Source organism: Vanellus vanellus (assembly GCF_965231255.1).
Source record: "Vanellus vanellus genome assembly, chromosome: Z".
In the NCBI taxonomy this organism is placed as follows: Eukaryota; Metazoa; Chordata; class Aves; order Charadriiformes; family Charadriidae; genus Vanellus; species Vanellus vanellus.
The window spans coordinates 87,236,124-87,252,164 of NC_138908.1; the positions used below are offsets into that span (position 1 = coordinate 87,236,124).

The window sequence follows — 16,041 nt, forward strand, 5'->3', positions numbered from 1 at the left end:
TAGCTCCAGAGCTTCCTGTGAGCTGTTGGAGAGCCGACGGGAGCTCAGCACCGTCCGGGGCTGTGCTCTGCAGAACGGCCACTGCCCGCGTGAAAACATCCTGATGAGAAACCATCACGCTGGAAAAACTCCCCAGCAGCTCTGCCGTAACACAAATGATGTTTTTACTTTTTCTCTCGGGGGAAAATTGCGAAGCTTCATGAGTCAATTAACACTTTATAAATGATTTTGAGATCAGTGGATAAACAGGCTTGTGTAAACGCACCGTATATTACCCGCAAAAGCTAAAAAGATGCCACCGCGCCTTTTAACTACTCTCATCCTTTTTTCTCTCTCTGATTTGATTTATTTGCACTTAACATCCTTTTTGATGGCAGAAGGCCCATTTGGAAGAGCTCCTTCCAAAACGCTGGCATTCCCACTTGGGGAAGGGAGGGGGAAAAAGACCCCCTCTTTTCAGGCGTTATATGATTTTATCCTCTGAATTGATGGGGCCGCCCGAGCTGCATTTTGGGGTCATCTTCCTTTATTTTGCGCTGCGAACCTCTGGTACCGCGGCGATATATCCTCCTCTAACCCTGACGTACGGAGCAGAGAAATGCAAACGCGGAGCGTGTAGTATTCTCTCTACGGTCGTAAAGAAGGAGGGGAAATGAGGATAACTGTGCAGAAAACGTAACGTTGCGGCATTCGCTGGGGCAGTTTGGGTTGATGTAACCTCTCCTGCGCTACTGATAAAAAGCAAACTTGAAGTCGGAGATGCTACGCTATAAAATATTCCAGTTACTTATCGATGCTGAAGGCTACTGCTGATTTATCTTAGGGTTTGTGGTAGAGCATGACAAATGCCGTAGTATTCAACCAGAATGGAGCTAGCAGGTTGCTGCATTTTAATGGACTGTGGTTTCCAGTGATGTTATTACTGTTACCGTTGTTATCTTTTCCTTTCGGAGAAGAACTAAGCCCTGTCAGAACAGACCGTTTTATCAGCAGAGGTTGTTTGGTGCTACGGGCAAGAAAATGGCCCGTGATAGAAAGGAGCGTCCCATAAAAGTCAGTAGCACTTAAGTCATTGAGAACGTGCCCGTAAATAAAGCGGGATTTGACTCCTCGTATATAAAGCTTTCGAGGGTAGCCGCTGGCTTTTCCTGGGAGCCAGGACAGCGTTTGATCTCCTGAGACAGATATTGCCACACCGGGACCGGGACACTCTGCAGCACATATTGTTTTCTGGCCGCATCCCGCTCCTGGCATCCTCCGCCGTGCGGCGGCGCGGTCGGACGTGGCTGTGTTGGTCGCTCCTGTTTTCAGGTGGTGGTGTGAGCCAACACGGCATGCAGGGTGAAGCCTGAGGTAACCTTGTCAGTCCTTCCACGGGTCCCCGTGGAAGGGGGAGGGAGAGGATGCTCTGAGGACACGTGCCGGCGGAAGATAAAGCGTGCATGAAAGCCAGGGAGAGCATCAGGGGCCGGATTAGTCTGCAGTTCATGAGTTGTTAGATGGTTCATGGTGTTAGATGGTTCCTCCCGGTATAATTTTAGTACTTTTTTTATTTTATTTTTTTTTTCCCACTCTCTTTCCAAATTTTTTTTTCCAGCCTATTGCTAAAATGTCTTTTGCTTGTTTTCACGGCAGCGAATCTATAGGGGCTTTGACTCACTGCTTCTGTTTTCCCTGTGCCTGCCAGACCTGTTTTGGCAAGCAGTGGCCCGTGTGAGCTGGAATGCAGCAAGGACCGGTTTCTGTGCAGCGTTGCAGCCGTACCGCGTTGTGCGAACTGTCTGCCACGATCAAACAAGCCAACGTAAATCGTTTTGCTTTAAGCAGATGAGTTTCTCTTTAACGTATAGGGGGAGCTCTTACGGCCCAGGAAGGATGGGAGGAGGTGAAGATGCTGTTTTGTACCACCCGGCAGCTGATGGGGAGCAGCAGGTCACTGCAGAGGATGAACTTTGAAGCTACCATCGCCCAGACCTAGCGGCTGACGTACAGCAAATTATGATGTGGAGCTGCGCTCAGATACAACCTGAACTGGCAGCGTAGCGTACACTTCATGTATTTGTTGTAGACTAAAATGGGGAAAATAAGGGCAAATTATCATCGAATGGTTTGGGTTGGAAGGGACCTTGAAGACAATTTAATTCCCCCCCCCTGCCCTGGGCAGGGACACCTCCCCCCAGCCCAGGTTGCTCCAAGCCCCCTCCAACCCGGCCTTGAACACCTCCAGGGATGGGGCAGCCACTGCTGCTCTGGGAAACCTCTTCCAGTGTCTCATCCACCCTCACGGGGAAAACCTTCTTCCTCGTATCTCATCTAAATCTCCCCTCTTCCAGTTTGAAGCCATTCCCCCTCGTCCTATCACTCCATGCCCTTGGAAAAAGTCCCTCCCCAGCTCTCCTGGAACCCCTTTAGGGACTGGAAGGGGCTCTAAGGTCTCTCTGGAGCCTTCTCTTCTCCAGGCTGAACCCCCCCACCTCTCCCAGCCTGTCCTCCCAGCAAAGGGGCTCCAGCCCTCCCAGCATCTCCGGGGCCTCCTCCGGCCGCGCTCCAACAGCTCCGTGTCCTTCTGCTGTTGGGACCCCCCGAGCTGGAGGTGGCATTGCGGGGGGGTCTCCCCAGAGTGGAGCAGAGGGGCGCAATCCCCCCCTTGCCCTGCTGGCCACGCTGCGGGGGATGCAGCCCGGGGGGCTTTCTGGGCTTCGTGATGTCCGTATATAAAGATGTACAGATTTGGGCTTTTTTTTCTCCCTTTCTCTCTCGCCAGGCCTGGCTCTGGTCAGGAGTATTTTGATGGCATGGCATGACATTAGCCAACAGTTCTCACCTCCCTTTTCTTGCGCTTTGCTTATTCTTTCCACTTCTATGCGCAGCGCCCCGTGCCTGTGCTGCACTGAACCAGTCCTGTTTGTGTGTATTAATGGGAATAACAGAGCCGTAACACCTACCGAGGCCCCCGGGAATTGCCGTAACGCAAATACCACTGCTGCTAAATGGTTACTTATACACAATGATACCCAGTGATTTAGGGTTGTCTGCTAATGCTCAATAAAATGCCGATTGGGTCTGCATTTTTCAAGCGGGTCTTTGCCTCCGCCTGAATTTCTTCCAGTTTAATGGCCACAGAGACTGTGCTGTGCTCAGTTAATTCATTTATTGCGCCGTATTTCAGGATTGGGCTTCGGCATGCTTTTCCCAAATTTGGCTCGTAAAAGGATACGTCGCGTGATTCAAATGCTTTACTGCCCTTCCAGATATATTAGTAAATCTGTCAGACCCAAATTACCCACTGGTTTTAGTCGCTTTCCTGAGGAAGGCACTGATTTCCTGGAGGGGGGGGGGGGGGGGGTAGGGGTAACGCTAATTTTGCTGGTTTTAACGGTCGGGAAAAGAGGGTGGAGGTTAAATGCTAACATGTGGAAAAGCACATTTAAATAGATGTCCCATAAATACTATGGGCTTACGAGTAACTGATTATTTTAGAAAAATATTGCTACCTGTAATGGTAAAACAATTATAACCTCATTCGTATGTTTTGAGCTGCGTAGTGCGTGATGTCTTCCCTCGTATGGATCGTATGCCGTTGCACGTTTGTCCTTGAAGACAAATTAAAAAAAAAAAACAAAACAAACCAAACCCAAACCTACCTTCTAGGCAATATAATTTAAAAAAAAATAATCAGCCAGTTATTGTATTTTGGGCACAAATCCAATAACTTAGGGCGGGGGGGGGTATTTTATCCTTCAACCTTAGCTTTGCGATCCTTATCGTTAGCAGAAAGCACAGGGTTGATACTATAAAAGGAAAGAATATAACCGAAATAAAAGCTCTTAAAAATACGAAGCTAAGTTCAGAAGTATTAGCCAACTGAGAAAAACCATTTAACATCCCATTTAATGTCTCATTTAAGTCTTATATTACTTCTGACATGCGGTTTGCTGCGTGACTTTGAGTTTTTGGATGGGCACCATAGTTTTGTGTGTAATCTGTCAGAACTGCTTTTCTGATTAATTTGTTCTCTCTATAGTTTTCTTTTTTTTTGTTTTGGTGTTTTTTTTTTTTTTTTTTTTTTTTTTTTTTTTGCTGTTGGGTAAAATACCGCGTAGCTGATGTCCTGGTGCGAAGAGGCTGTAAGAGGAGAGGAGTTGGGTGGTTGAAGTGAAGAGGTCTCCCATGGGTGCATGGCTGAAGCTGTCTCCAGGTGCGTTGCCAGTCGCTGTAGGACCGTGGGCTGAGGGGAATTCCCACCTTTCAGGGATAGCGCGGGGATGAATGCAGTTGGGTTCATGGTGCTCAGATCACACCGTGACAAATCCACTGAGAAAGTAGGTATGATAAATTCATTGATGGATACGCTTTGAACCTTCTCTATGTCTGGAATGAGACGAGACAGAACTAAAAGTGTTTTTTCATGCAGGATGTCAGATAATGGTCTAGAGAAAAGATAAACTTTTAAGGTGTTTTGTTGTTTTTGTTTTTTTTTTTTTTTTTTTTTTTTCCGCTCCGTGTCTTTTGAACTACGTTGCAGCACGTGAAACGAATGCCTCCTTTGGTTTGGTTAAACCTATCGGGGATTGAGCTGCTTCACACCCCGTGAGATTGTGTACAATGCCTAAACATCCTGTTGGTCTCATCTTTATTAATGATGGAAGAGATTCCCAGCCCATCCTTGTGGAGTCAAAGGCTTGACGGTCATGCTTTTGGGAGTTTGTCCAAAGTTCCCCAATCTGTAGCATCCGTTTAGTCACTAGTGGTGTGTCCTGTCCCTGGGGAACTGCAGTTGGCTTTACCGGAACGAGTGGCTTTCAAAGCTCTTCACCAGGAGAGAGCCTTGAAAATGGATGGCCACCTGAAACAACCCCTAAAAGCATGAAATAGCTGAAATGAAGGAAAACGGACAGCAGTCAGAACTTCTCAGGTGCTGCGTTTGCACCTTGTGCTCCAGTGTTCTCCATCTTCTCCGTTTGTTTGTCACCGCCTCGCGCAATCCTCTCTGCGTCTTCCCCCAAGCAGCCCCAGCGCTTGGGCTGTCCAGACTCTTTCTCTGCGTTGAGGCATCTATGGAAGAGCACGCATTCCTCGCACGCATACGTAGTGCCCTACACGTGTGGGGTGCCCCGCGCTTGAACTCCACGAGTTGAAATAAATGTCCCCTTGCGCTTGCGTGGGAAGCTTCTGAAATCGCTGATGAATCTTTTCTCCTTGCAAGCGTCTGCTCCACGGTCCGTCCCAGTCCTTGAGAATGTCTGGTCTCCACCACAAGTGAGATGAATGTCTGCCGAAGATGAGTGGTATTTGACAATTGAGTGTTTTGAATCGATCTGTTCTTTAAATAGATGCTGTGAGCCCGTGGCGTTGAGTGCCTTAAACTCTAGAGGGCTGAGGCCTTGAACTTGGTTTGATCTTCTATGCGTGGTCGGTGGAGGAGGGAGCAGAGAAGCAGCTTTTCGCTGTGATTTGCGTTAGTAGTCAATTTATATATGTTCTGCCTCTTCAGAGCACTGTAGAAGGATAGTCTGTTAGCTGGATTTAGGGGATGGGAAGGGAACATATATAGAATCATAGAATGGTTTAGGTTGGAAGGGACCTTGAAGACCATCCAATTCCAACCCCCTGCCCTGGGCAGGGACACCTCCCCCCAGCCCACGTTGCTCCAAGCCCCGTCCAACCTGGCCTTGAACACCTCCAGGGATGGGGCAGCCACAGCTTCTCTGGGCAACCTGTGCCAGGGGCTCACCACCCTCACAGGGAAAAAATTCTTCCTAATATCTCATCTAAATCTGCCCTCTTCCAGTTTGAAGCCATTCCCCTTCATCTATCACTCCATGCCCTTGGAAAATCTCCTCTCCCAGCTCTTCTGGAGCCCCTTTAGGGACTGGAAGGGGCTCAAAGGTCTCCCCGGAGCCTTCTCTTCTCCAGGCTGAACCCCCCCCACCTCTCCCAGCCTGTCCTCCCAGCAGAGGGGCTCCAGCCCTCCCAGCATCTCTGGGGCCTCCTCTGGCCCCGCTCCAACAAGTCCCTTTAGGTACATAAATGATGTCTCTGCGGTCTGGGCAGAATCTGGTATTTGTGGTAGCAGAGTCCTACACCCCTCCTTTCTCTGAACAGATTGACCTTCCATGTGTCAGAACTGGTCCGTCACATCAGGAACATCTGCTGCCATCATTGGCGAATAAAGCACAGTTCACGTCCCGTTGGGCATTGCAGATTTCGGACAGATGTGGCTCAAAGCAGACAGCTGGAGACAGAAGCTGCAGTGGACGGGGTTTGCATGGCAGAGGTTTGGGGTAGCCTTGTAGACCACACTAACTCTTACTATGTCTACTGGGGTAACCAGTACTGTTGTGCTGTGCAAGCTTCACTTGGGTAATGGCTTGCCTGTGTGTCTGGCGCCGATTGAACAGGGTTTGGGCTCTAACTGGTGTTGTGCCATGGCACTGCTCAGCTCGGTGCTGTTGGTGGTAGCCCAGGAGCAGTCCCTACTCTTTGGAGGCAGGGATGACTGCATGGCTGCCGCTTCCTTCCTCGCGAGCTGGGGATGCCTCTGTCCTGCTTGAAAAGGTCCAAGTCCTGCAGAAAAAGATCTGGGGGTGTTGGTCAGCAGCAGGCTCAATATGAGCCAGCGGTGTGCCCAGGTGGCCAAGAACGCATCCTGGCCTGTATCGGGAATAGTGTGGCCAGCAGGACTGGACAGTGGTGGTCCCCCTGTACTGGGCACTGGTGAGGCGCCACCTCGAGTTGTGCATTCGTCAAGAAAGACATTGAGGTGTTGGAGCGTGTCCAGAGAAGGGCAACAGAGCTGGTGAGGGGTCTGGAGGACAAATCTTATGAGGAGCGGCTGAGGGACCTGGGGGTGTTTGGCTGGAGAAAAGGAGGCTGAGGGGAGACCTTCTCACTCTCTACAGCTCCCTGAAAGAACGTTGGAGCGAGGTGGGCATTGGTCTCTGCTCCCAAGTAACAGGCGTTAAGACAAGAGGACATGGCCTCAAGTTGCGCCAGGGTGGGTTTAGGATGGATATTAGGAAAAAGTTCTCCATGGAAAGGGTTGTCGAGCATTGGAACAGGCTGCCCAGGGCAGTGGTGGAGTCACCATCCCTGGAGGGATTTAAAAGACGGGCAGATGTGGTGCTGAGGGACGTGGTTTAGTGGTGGACTTGGCAGCGTCAGGGCGATGGTTGGACTCGATCTTGAAGGTCCCTTCCAACCTGGACAATTCTATGGTTCTAAGACTGTTCATTTACTGGAAGGTGTGTCTGGAGTTACGCCTAATTACTCTGAAGGTCTTTTCAAGGTGGTCCTGAAGCACTTTAAACAAGGCAAGTCACAAAAATATCACGGTACGTTTGTCGGCTGTTACATCAAGAGGTTGTTGGTCCTCTCAGGGCATCTTTATACTACTTCTGCGGCGCTTTATGAAAGCGAAGTCGCTGCTCCGAGTTCAGGGCTTTAAATATCACGGACTAAACGATGCTCGCACCAGTGAACTCCCCGTGCGTGGCGCACACGTGAGAGCGCCTGCATTTTTTTTTATTGGTTTAATTAGAGATTTTTTTATTTTTTTGGAAATATGGTCCTTTTTGGATTCTTCGGCAATATAAAAAAAAAAAGCCTATTTTCTTCTTCTTTCCTGTTTGAGGAGCAGATTTGATGATTTCATTGGCGACTGGCGGGAAGCCTGTTCTGCTGGCTGGCTGCAAGCCACGAGCGCTGGCAAGAGCAGCCGACAGGAAGATGAAGAGATTTACACCCTCCGATTTGTGTATTAACAGGGGCGAAGCAGTAGGTGGGCTTGTCGACGGATGATAAAAATTGAGGGTAGTATTTCTTTTCCCGACGCAGGTGTGTTGTACCACTCCGACTGACGGGGAGTTACCCTCCCAGAGAAATTCCGTATAGCACGGAGGCTTGTTAATAAATATTAGCAGTTTTCTCGCTTGGAATATCTACTGTGCTTTCAGACTACAGAGAAGGAAGAAATTCTTTACTCTGAGGGTGGTGAGACACTGGAACGGGTCGCCCAGAGAGGTGGGAGATGCCCCATCCCTGGAAACATTCCAGGTTGGGTTGGACGGGGCTCGGAGCAACCTCATCTAGTTGAAGATGTCTATGCTCATGGTGGGGGGTTGGATTAGATGGCCTTTAAAGGTCCATTCCAACCCAAATTATGTGATTATTTCCCCCTTTTCTCTTTGAGAAATCAGGAAATAATCTTAAACTGAAAACTGTGGCTCTACATTGTAGAAATTGTGAGAGAGAGGAACTAGATCCAACCCATTGCTTGGACAGCCCTGGAGAGCTATAGATGTGGAGCTCTGGAGAGTCGTGTTTTGCTGATAAGAATGTCATAGTTTCAAGCCGTGATCACGAAGAACGACAAATTTGGTTCTTGTGAACTCTGAAACGCCGACAAATCTGTAGAATGAAGAGAAAAGCAATCTTGAGGGCTGTACTTGAATGCTTTGGTTAAAATTGAAATTTTTGTTGTTCTGAACGTCTCCTGCATGTGTGGGCCGTTCAGGCACAGCAGCTTTGAATCGGAAAGAAAGAGCGAGCTGCGAAGACTAAGTAGAACTGACCACGAAGGCATTGAACCTTTGATGAAAATCCCCCTACAGCATAAATACGTGGACGGAAAAAATAGATTGTTTCCATGCGTTATGCTGAGCGAAGCCGGCAAGCGAGCCGCAGAAAAGGTGACAAGTAAATTAGATTTTTAAAATTCTTGCAGTTTTGATAATCTGACCTGACATCAAGTAGCACAGGTTGGGGAAAAGTCTTTTTTTCAGAATAATAAGCTCATTTATTTCTTGCGCTAGGTAAGAGGCATCAAAGGGCAGATGCTGGCTTCATCTTACCTTCTGCAAAGCCTTTCTTGGTGGAATTAGATTGCTGCCAAAAATTGGTGCTGTAATATTTGTAATGGACTGCACATGCTGGGAGAGAAAATTGCTGTGCTGGAGGAGACCTCGGTGTGCCCCCGTACTGGAAAGGGGGAAATTTTCTTCCTACGTGGGATATTCTTGAGTTGTCTGTTTGTGAGTTATGTATGGTTCCTATCTCAGCCTCGGTGGGTTCAACAGCACTTGCGTGGATGTGTCTGCGGGAGGGTAGGGCCGATGGAGGGATAGTTGGCTTCTGACCTTCCTCTCCTTGTGGTTTAAGAGGAGATGTGGTGGCTCTTCTGGCATGATATGGGGAACCGGATCTAACAGTAAACTTATCGAGACTAAAACCTCTTCCAAAGGTGAGGATGCCTGGGGAACTGAGGCACTTCCATGGTTGAGTAGCCTCAGGTTTGCAATGCAGCTTAAGTGTTTGAGCTTAAACTCTCCCCTTAATCCTCTCTTAGATACCTACTTAGACACATACTACTGCTTTTACAGTCAACTGTCAAATCTGTGCATTCTTTCTTGGACTTTTTGGGCCCCTCACTACAAGAAGGACATGGAGGTGTTGGAGCGTGTCCAGAGAAGGGCTACAAAGCTGGTGAGGGGTCTGGAGGGCAAATCTTATGAGGGGAACGACCTGGGGTTGTTCAGCCTGGAGAAGAGGAGGCTGAGGGGAGACCTTCTCACCCTCTACAAGTACCTGAAAGGAGGGTGTAGAGAGGTGGGGGCTGACCTCTTCTCCCTGGTGACAAGAGATAGGATGAGAGGAAATGGGTTCAAGTTATGTCAGGGGAGGTTTAGATTGGATATTAGGAAACATTTTTTCAGGGAAAGGATTATTAAACATTGGAAGAGGCTGCCCAGGGAGGGGGTGGATCCGCCATCCCTGGAGGTGTTTAAAAAAAAGGGTGGATGTGGTACTTGGGAACATGGTTTAGAAGAGGTTTTTGTCAGGGTAGGTTAATGGTTGGACTTGATGACCATAAAGGTCCCTTCCAACCTCAGCGATTCTATGACTTTGCTATAAGTGGACCCAGTACGGAGATTCCCTCCAGAGCTGTGCTACTGTTATTTGAGGTCAACTCAATTCTCCTCCTCCCAGAAGGGCTGCGGAGAGAGAAGAGCAGGGACTACCCCTTCCCGTCTTCCCAGTGGAGCTCAGAGGGGCTGTCAAAAGACTAAAGGACTTCACGGCGAGAATGTCAAGATGCGTTTTTCCGGCGCGATAATTGAACGCTGAATACAAGTTGCGGCAATAATTGTCTCGCCCTTAAACGAGTAGGCTACAAAAGGGAGCGCAGTTTGGCTCTCCTGAAACGAGGCCAAATGCTTTGTTTGGCTTGGAGTTTGGGCTGAAACTGGCCAAAAACATCTTAAGCAGCTTTCGCTGCGCTGGCACAAAGCGGGATGAGTCACTCCTCCATCCAAAAGCAGTGAGACTCACGCTAAGAGGAGAGCAGAAAAGCATGTGAAATGGTTGGTTGTGATTTTTTTTTTGATGCTTTTTCGGTGAATATGAAACGTAATAGTGACTGTTTAAACTCTTCCTTGCTTATTTTCTTTTTGGGGGATCTGGAGATGGTGCTCCCTGGGTTTTCTTTGCAGGAAGTACGTTTTCAAGCCCTCTTCGGTAGAGCCTACGGACTTGAGTTGTACTTTAAGCTCGTCCCCTTGCAAGGATTTTTCTCCTTTTTGCTGAAAAACCGAGAGCTCGGAATAAACCGAACTTCCCTCTCCCCCCTTGGTTAATCCCCGAACTGTATTTCTATTTGTTTGAGTTTGTGGGTACCCCAAAAGAAAGGAAACGCGTATATTTAGAGAAGAGCTGAGAGAACCTGGTCAGAGCTCCTTCTTCCCTTGAATTTTTCCGGGGACCTTGAACGAGCAAGTCAGTCACTGTAACATCTTCAAAAGTGCCCAAAAAGCCCAAGGAGCTCTACTCGCTTAGAAAAAGCCAGATTTTGTAAGGTGGTGGGATGCTAATCTCTGGGGCTTTGCCGCCTTTCAGTATTTTAACCTGTATCGTAGAGACGCAGTTCCTCATCTATGAAATTGAAATGATGTTATCTCTTGTTTATATAAGAATGCAAATTAAAGACTGGATGCACTTGGATTTATATATATATATATATATATAAAAATATATATGCACATACCCCCCCCTATATAATAGTTAATTGAACTGATTGTGTACAGAACTATATAACTAGCTGTACTTTGGTTAAACTGAAGCTATTTGGAGCTGCTGCCACCGCTCTTCGCAAGTAATTACTTTGGATCTCAACGCACGAGTTGAATGCCAAACCCCCGTCGATCCTTATCTCCCGCAGACAGGGCCAGAGACCAGAGTCATCCTTGTTGAAGTCTGACTTCTTAAATCAAACTGCCCGACTTGAAATTCTCTCTGTTCTCCCTTTGCGGCTGCCGGATGCTCGGGGACACAGACACCCGCATTTCGGTGTCTCCCCGGGGCTGCGATGGGGGGTTGCTACAGAAATAACATCCGAGACCTGGGAAAGCAGAAGATAGCAAGGTAGAGTTGTAGAAGTTGATTTCCAAGGATGATGCGTTGCTGGTTTTGTCTGAAATTCTCAGTTATTTTTCAGTATTTTTTTTTTTTTTGATGGAATAGTTTGGGATACAGTTGATAGCACTATAGCAGCGTTTGGGTATCTGCAGGGGGCCTACAGAAAAGCTGGAGAGGGACTTTTTCCAAGGGCATGGAGTGACAGGACGAGGGGGAATGGCTTCAAACTGGCAGAGGGGAGATTTAGATGAGATATTAGGAAGAAATTTTTCCCTGTGAGGGTGGGTGAGACACTGGAAGAGGTTTCCCAGAGCAGCTGTGGCTGCCCCATCCCTGGAGGTGTTCAAGGCCAGGTTGGACGGAGCTTGGAGCAACCTGGGCTGGGGGGAGGTGTCCCTGCCCATGGCAGGGGGGTTGGAACTGGGTGATCTTCAAGGTCCCTCCCAACCTAAACCATTCTATGAAATGTGATGTTGACTATATTGTCATTACCCATAATGTGCGTTCTTTCAAACAGCCGGCTTAGCTTCTAGCTGAGGTCGCTCATGCGCATCTCCACAGTCAGGAGGAAATCGAGGCAATTGTACGTTCACATCGTAAATCACGTAAATTCCCGGTTTTGCAGAATTTTTCTATGTGATGTGATCTACCAGCGGGGAGCGTGTCTCTGCGTCGCAGTCGGAGTTGCAGTGTTCAAGGGTGAAGTTTGACTACGCAGAGCGTATTTAAATGCCGTCAGAGTACCGCCTGTGGTTTGTATTAAGAAAAAAATAATTAAAAAAGGGCGATCCTGCCTTCTTTGCAGTAGTCATGAGCTCTTAATTGCTTAAACCCATCTAGGTATCAACACAATTACCGTGTAGCCACCTAATTTCGGTAATCTCCATGGGTTCCCCAGCCAAGTGAAGGCAAGAGGGATTCCTCTTTGGAGGAAAGCTCCGCTCTCCGAGTGTGTAGGAAGCCCTGGGAGATGGGCAGTCTGGTTTAGGCATGAAGGACAAACGCTCACACATTATTGCTGTATATATATTTTTAGCTTGGATGTGTGAACTTGATGAAATTTGAGTGCTAACGAGAGGAGAGCATCCATGGTCTCCCGTATACCGCGCCAATGGCTGAAGCAAACAGTGCAGCTGGAAATTGGGACCGTAGAGCAAATTAGCATCTCCTTGCCAAGATTTTTGTGTTTCCTCTGGAATACTTTGAGTATAATCCCATCTTGTGGTTGATAAGCATTATTTGCAATATCCAGCTCCTGGAAGGATGAAGTATTTCCAATATCAGACAGAAGTTTGAGGAGCGGTTGAACTTTTCCCTTGTTGAAAATAAATAATAGTAAATACACTTATAATTACTTAATGTGTCATCTTCTGGCCTCATCTGCTCTCGAAACACCGGGCAGGTTTCCGTCCTTGGCTTCTCGGACAATCGGGCATCCTCCTCTTCTTCACTTCGCACCGAGGTGCCCTTTGCAGCAAATCGCCTTAACTTCTATTATATAAACCTTAACTGCCCAAATTTCATATATTAAAAAAAAAAAATAAAATGCAAAGGCATAAAATATCTGATTGATATTCATTTTATTGTAATATTAAAATCCTTCCCTTTGAATCCTTCTCCTTAGGTTGGCAGCCGGTATTTAGGAGCGGCCGCCTGATACCGTACTCTACCAATGCTTTATAAAAGCATTGCTAAACGCTTATTGGAAACTTTGGGTCGGATTTCCCCACCCCCACCCCCCACTTAGTTTCTTCTAAATCAGAAATCTGAGCGTTCAGCTTTTCATCGGTTTTGTCTCCTCGGAGGCGTACGGCTTCCAGCACCGTAAGTTGGGGTTTGGGATGAGAAAGGGGAACGGTTGATTTGAGCTCCTGTTGGGGAGGACGAAGACGGGCGCTCAACGTCTCTACTTGGATTATTCGGTGAAGTCTGTGGGTCCTGTTCTGCTCCTGCTGCTGCGCGTTACTCGGTGCAAATCTTTTCGGATTTGTAAATGGGAGCCAGCAAATAAAAAAAGAATATAAAGTAACTAAAGTATAGCACTTTTTTTTTTATCAGCTCTGGAAGAGAGAATTAGACAGCAGTTTGTAAAAATATTTACATTTCCAGATTTGCTCAGCCGTGCTCGCTCCCTTTCCTATTTTTTGAAGCAAGCAGAAGGAAATCGCTCTTTTTCATTACCTTGGTTTCTTGCCCTTCAGCTATTATGGGAATTGAAAGTGGGGGGGGGGGGGGGGAAAAAAGGTCTTGTCTTGATGTTAAGTAACCTTGCAGACTTTAATTTGAAACAAACAAAGCATTTAAAGCGGTTCTTCTCTGGGGGATTGTACTGAGTGCTACTAAATTGCTGAATATTTAATAGCTAAACACGTTCCGGACCCTGAGGTCTGTCCCCCAAATGATAAGCTTATTTATTAAGTGAACTTTTAATTGCTTAATAATTGGGTCTTCTGGAAGGAAAGATGGGGATCCTGATAGGCTGCGTGGTAAATCGGAGTCGGGTACCGCTTCCGATTAAGGTCTCCTAAATAGGTTTGGGTAGAATGCGGGAAGGTGCATCCGCGCCCCTTTGGCCGCGGAGCGAAGCGTCACCGTGGATGTGCGATGTTTAATTCCAGAGTCCCCTCTCGGAAAGTGACTTTCTCAGAATATATTTTGCTGGTCCTGTTCCCTTGAGCCAGCTCCCGAGGAGCCAAATAACCGTGTGGTTTCAAAACCCGTCTTCGAGAGCCGTAAAGACCCAACGATCGTTTTAAGATCTCCTATATTATGGTCCTGCAGAGAGATGAACGAGGTTTGAACGTAACCGTGGAAAAAGGTGGTTGGTATCTTTGCGTTGGCACACAGCAAAAGGTTTTCTGCAACGTCCTGATTTATTACGCATATACTTTATTATGGGGTTTTTTTTTTTTTTTGAGCTTTGAAAGAAAAAAGGTTGGGATAGCTGCAGAGCGGGAGCAGGGGGGTGGCAGGGAAATAAAAAGTCATCCACGTTAGGATTAGGTCAGTCTGCGCTAAAACTAATACTATGGCTGTTTTCCTCGCCTAAAGAGGAAGCTGTTGGGATCATTATGGATTTCTGTGGAAGGAAAAGAAAGTCCCTTTATGGCAATCGGTTTAATTCTAGTTTTTATAGGAAAATTGTTTAGATTTATCCATCTTTCCTCCTGGAAAAGCCTACAGCTTGCAACGGCTTCCCATCGCTGTTCACTCTGCGTTTATCTTCCATTTTTATTATTTATTAATTTTTTTTTTTTAATTAAAGCGTTGAATGCTTCTGTTTTTCCCGCTTTTGCAGCAGCTTTGCTGGGGGTGAAAAGCTGTCACTCGTGCGTCTGTGCCGATGGCTCGGCTGGAAGGCAGCGTCCTTGCTCTAACGAGGGTGCCGCTCGCTAATACAATGATTTGCTGAATATTTGGGGGGGGGGGGGGGGGGGGGGCGTTTTAATGCCTGGGGAGCTGTGGTCTTTATTCATCCTCAGCTTCTTAATAACCTCTACTGATGGCTCCTTTTGGAAAGCCTTCGCTGAATGCTGGCTGATACAACGTAAAGGATGCTCTTCTCTTATAGGCTTTTTGGTGGCTTTCGGTGTAGTGGTTTGTGTTTTTTTTTTTTGGTTTTTTTTTGGTTTTTTTTTTTTTTTTAAGTTTTTCACTCTGTCACCCGCTTGGCGCATGTATTTACTGGGATGGCTTCCCGGGGTCCCTCAGGTGGGCGAGTGTGCCCGGCTCGGGGCTGGTGGGGTCATTTCTAGGGACCAGCCAGGGACTAGAGCCAGCAGAGGTCCCCAAAATATGTCCACACCATCTCTAGCCCATCCCTGATCCAAACAGTTGAGTCAGCCTGTATCTTCTTGATTTGTCCTTATGGAAAGAGGGTTGATTTGCTTTTTCCTTTTATTTTTTTCTTTTCTCTGCAAGTTTATCTATGCTCTCCGTAAAGCACCAACGCTTCCAGCTAATAAAGTCCCCGATCTTGATGTCGTCTTTCACTTGGGCTTTGAATCTTGCAGATCATGTCCTGTTCTCGCCGGGTTTTTCTCCCGCAGGATGGGATGGACGCGTTGCACCGAGTGAGGCGTCGGGGAGTTTGTGCAATTAAAGCTCCCGGCTCTGCTCTCCTGCCCTCCCAAATCACAAAAATTATAAGGAATAGGCCGTTCCTCATTTGAAATATTGGATTAGGTGACCCACGTAGCTTATTTAGCGGAGGCTTTTGAGAGTCTCTCTCCTTTTATTTGGAGGGAAAGAGAAAATCCAGCAAGATGCGACCGTAACGTTTTTCCTAACCTTTCCGTAGGTTTAGTTGCGCTTTCCTCTGAGCGCCGCCCAGTTTGGCTCCCGCGATGGCGTATCTGTGCTTTGTTAAAGTTGTTCCTGAGTGGGTTTGTGAGTTACAGGTGCAATTGGTGGCAGCAACAGAAAGAGTAACATCTTTTTTTTGCTGTTAACGAGTCTAATTTACAAAGGAAAGCGTTAGTCGCCCTGCCGTTATAGCAATCTCCAAGTAGTTTCAGAATAGCACTTTTTTTTAAATTTTTTTTTTTTTATTTATTTAGTCAGGATTGCTAACAAGTTCCCAATCGGCACGGCAACAACGTGCAACATCTATTTTCAGCAGCTATATAA

The 16,041-nt window shown here is 47.3% G+C and overlaps 1 protein-coding gene across 1 annotated transcript in view; it reads left to right on the top strand.

Moving 5' to 3' along the window:
• The window catches only part of DCC (DCC netrin 1 receptor), a gene marked incomplete at both ends in the record, with an annotated part of 609,880 nt that overhangs the window by 272,185 nt on the left and 321,654 nt on the right, over positions 1–16,041 (top strand). The gene's annotated exons all lie outside the window — the stretch shown is intronic.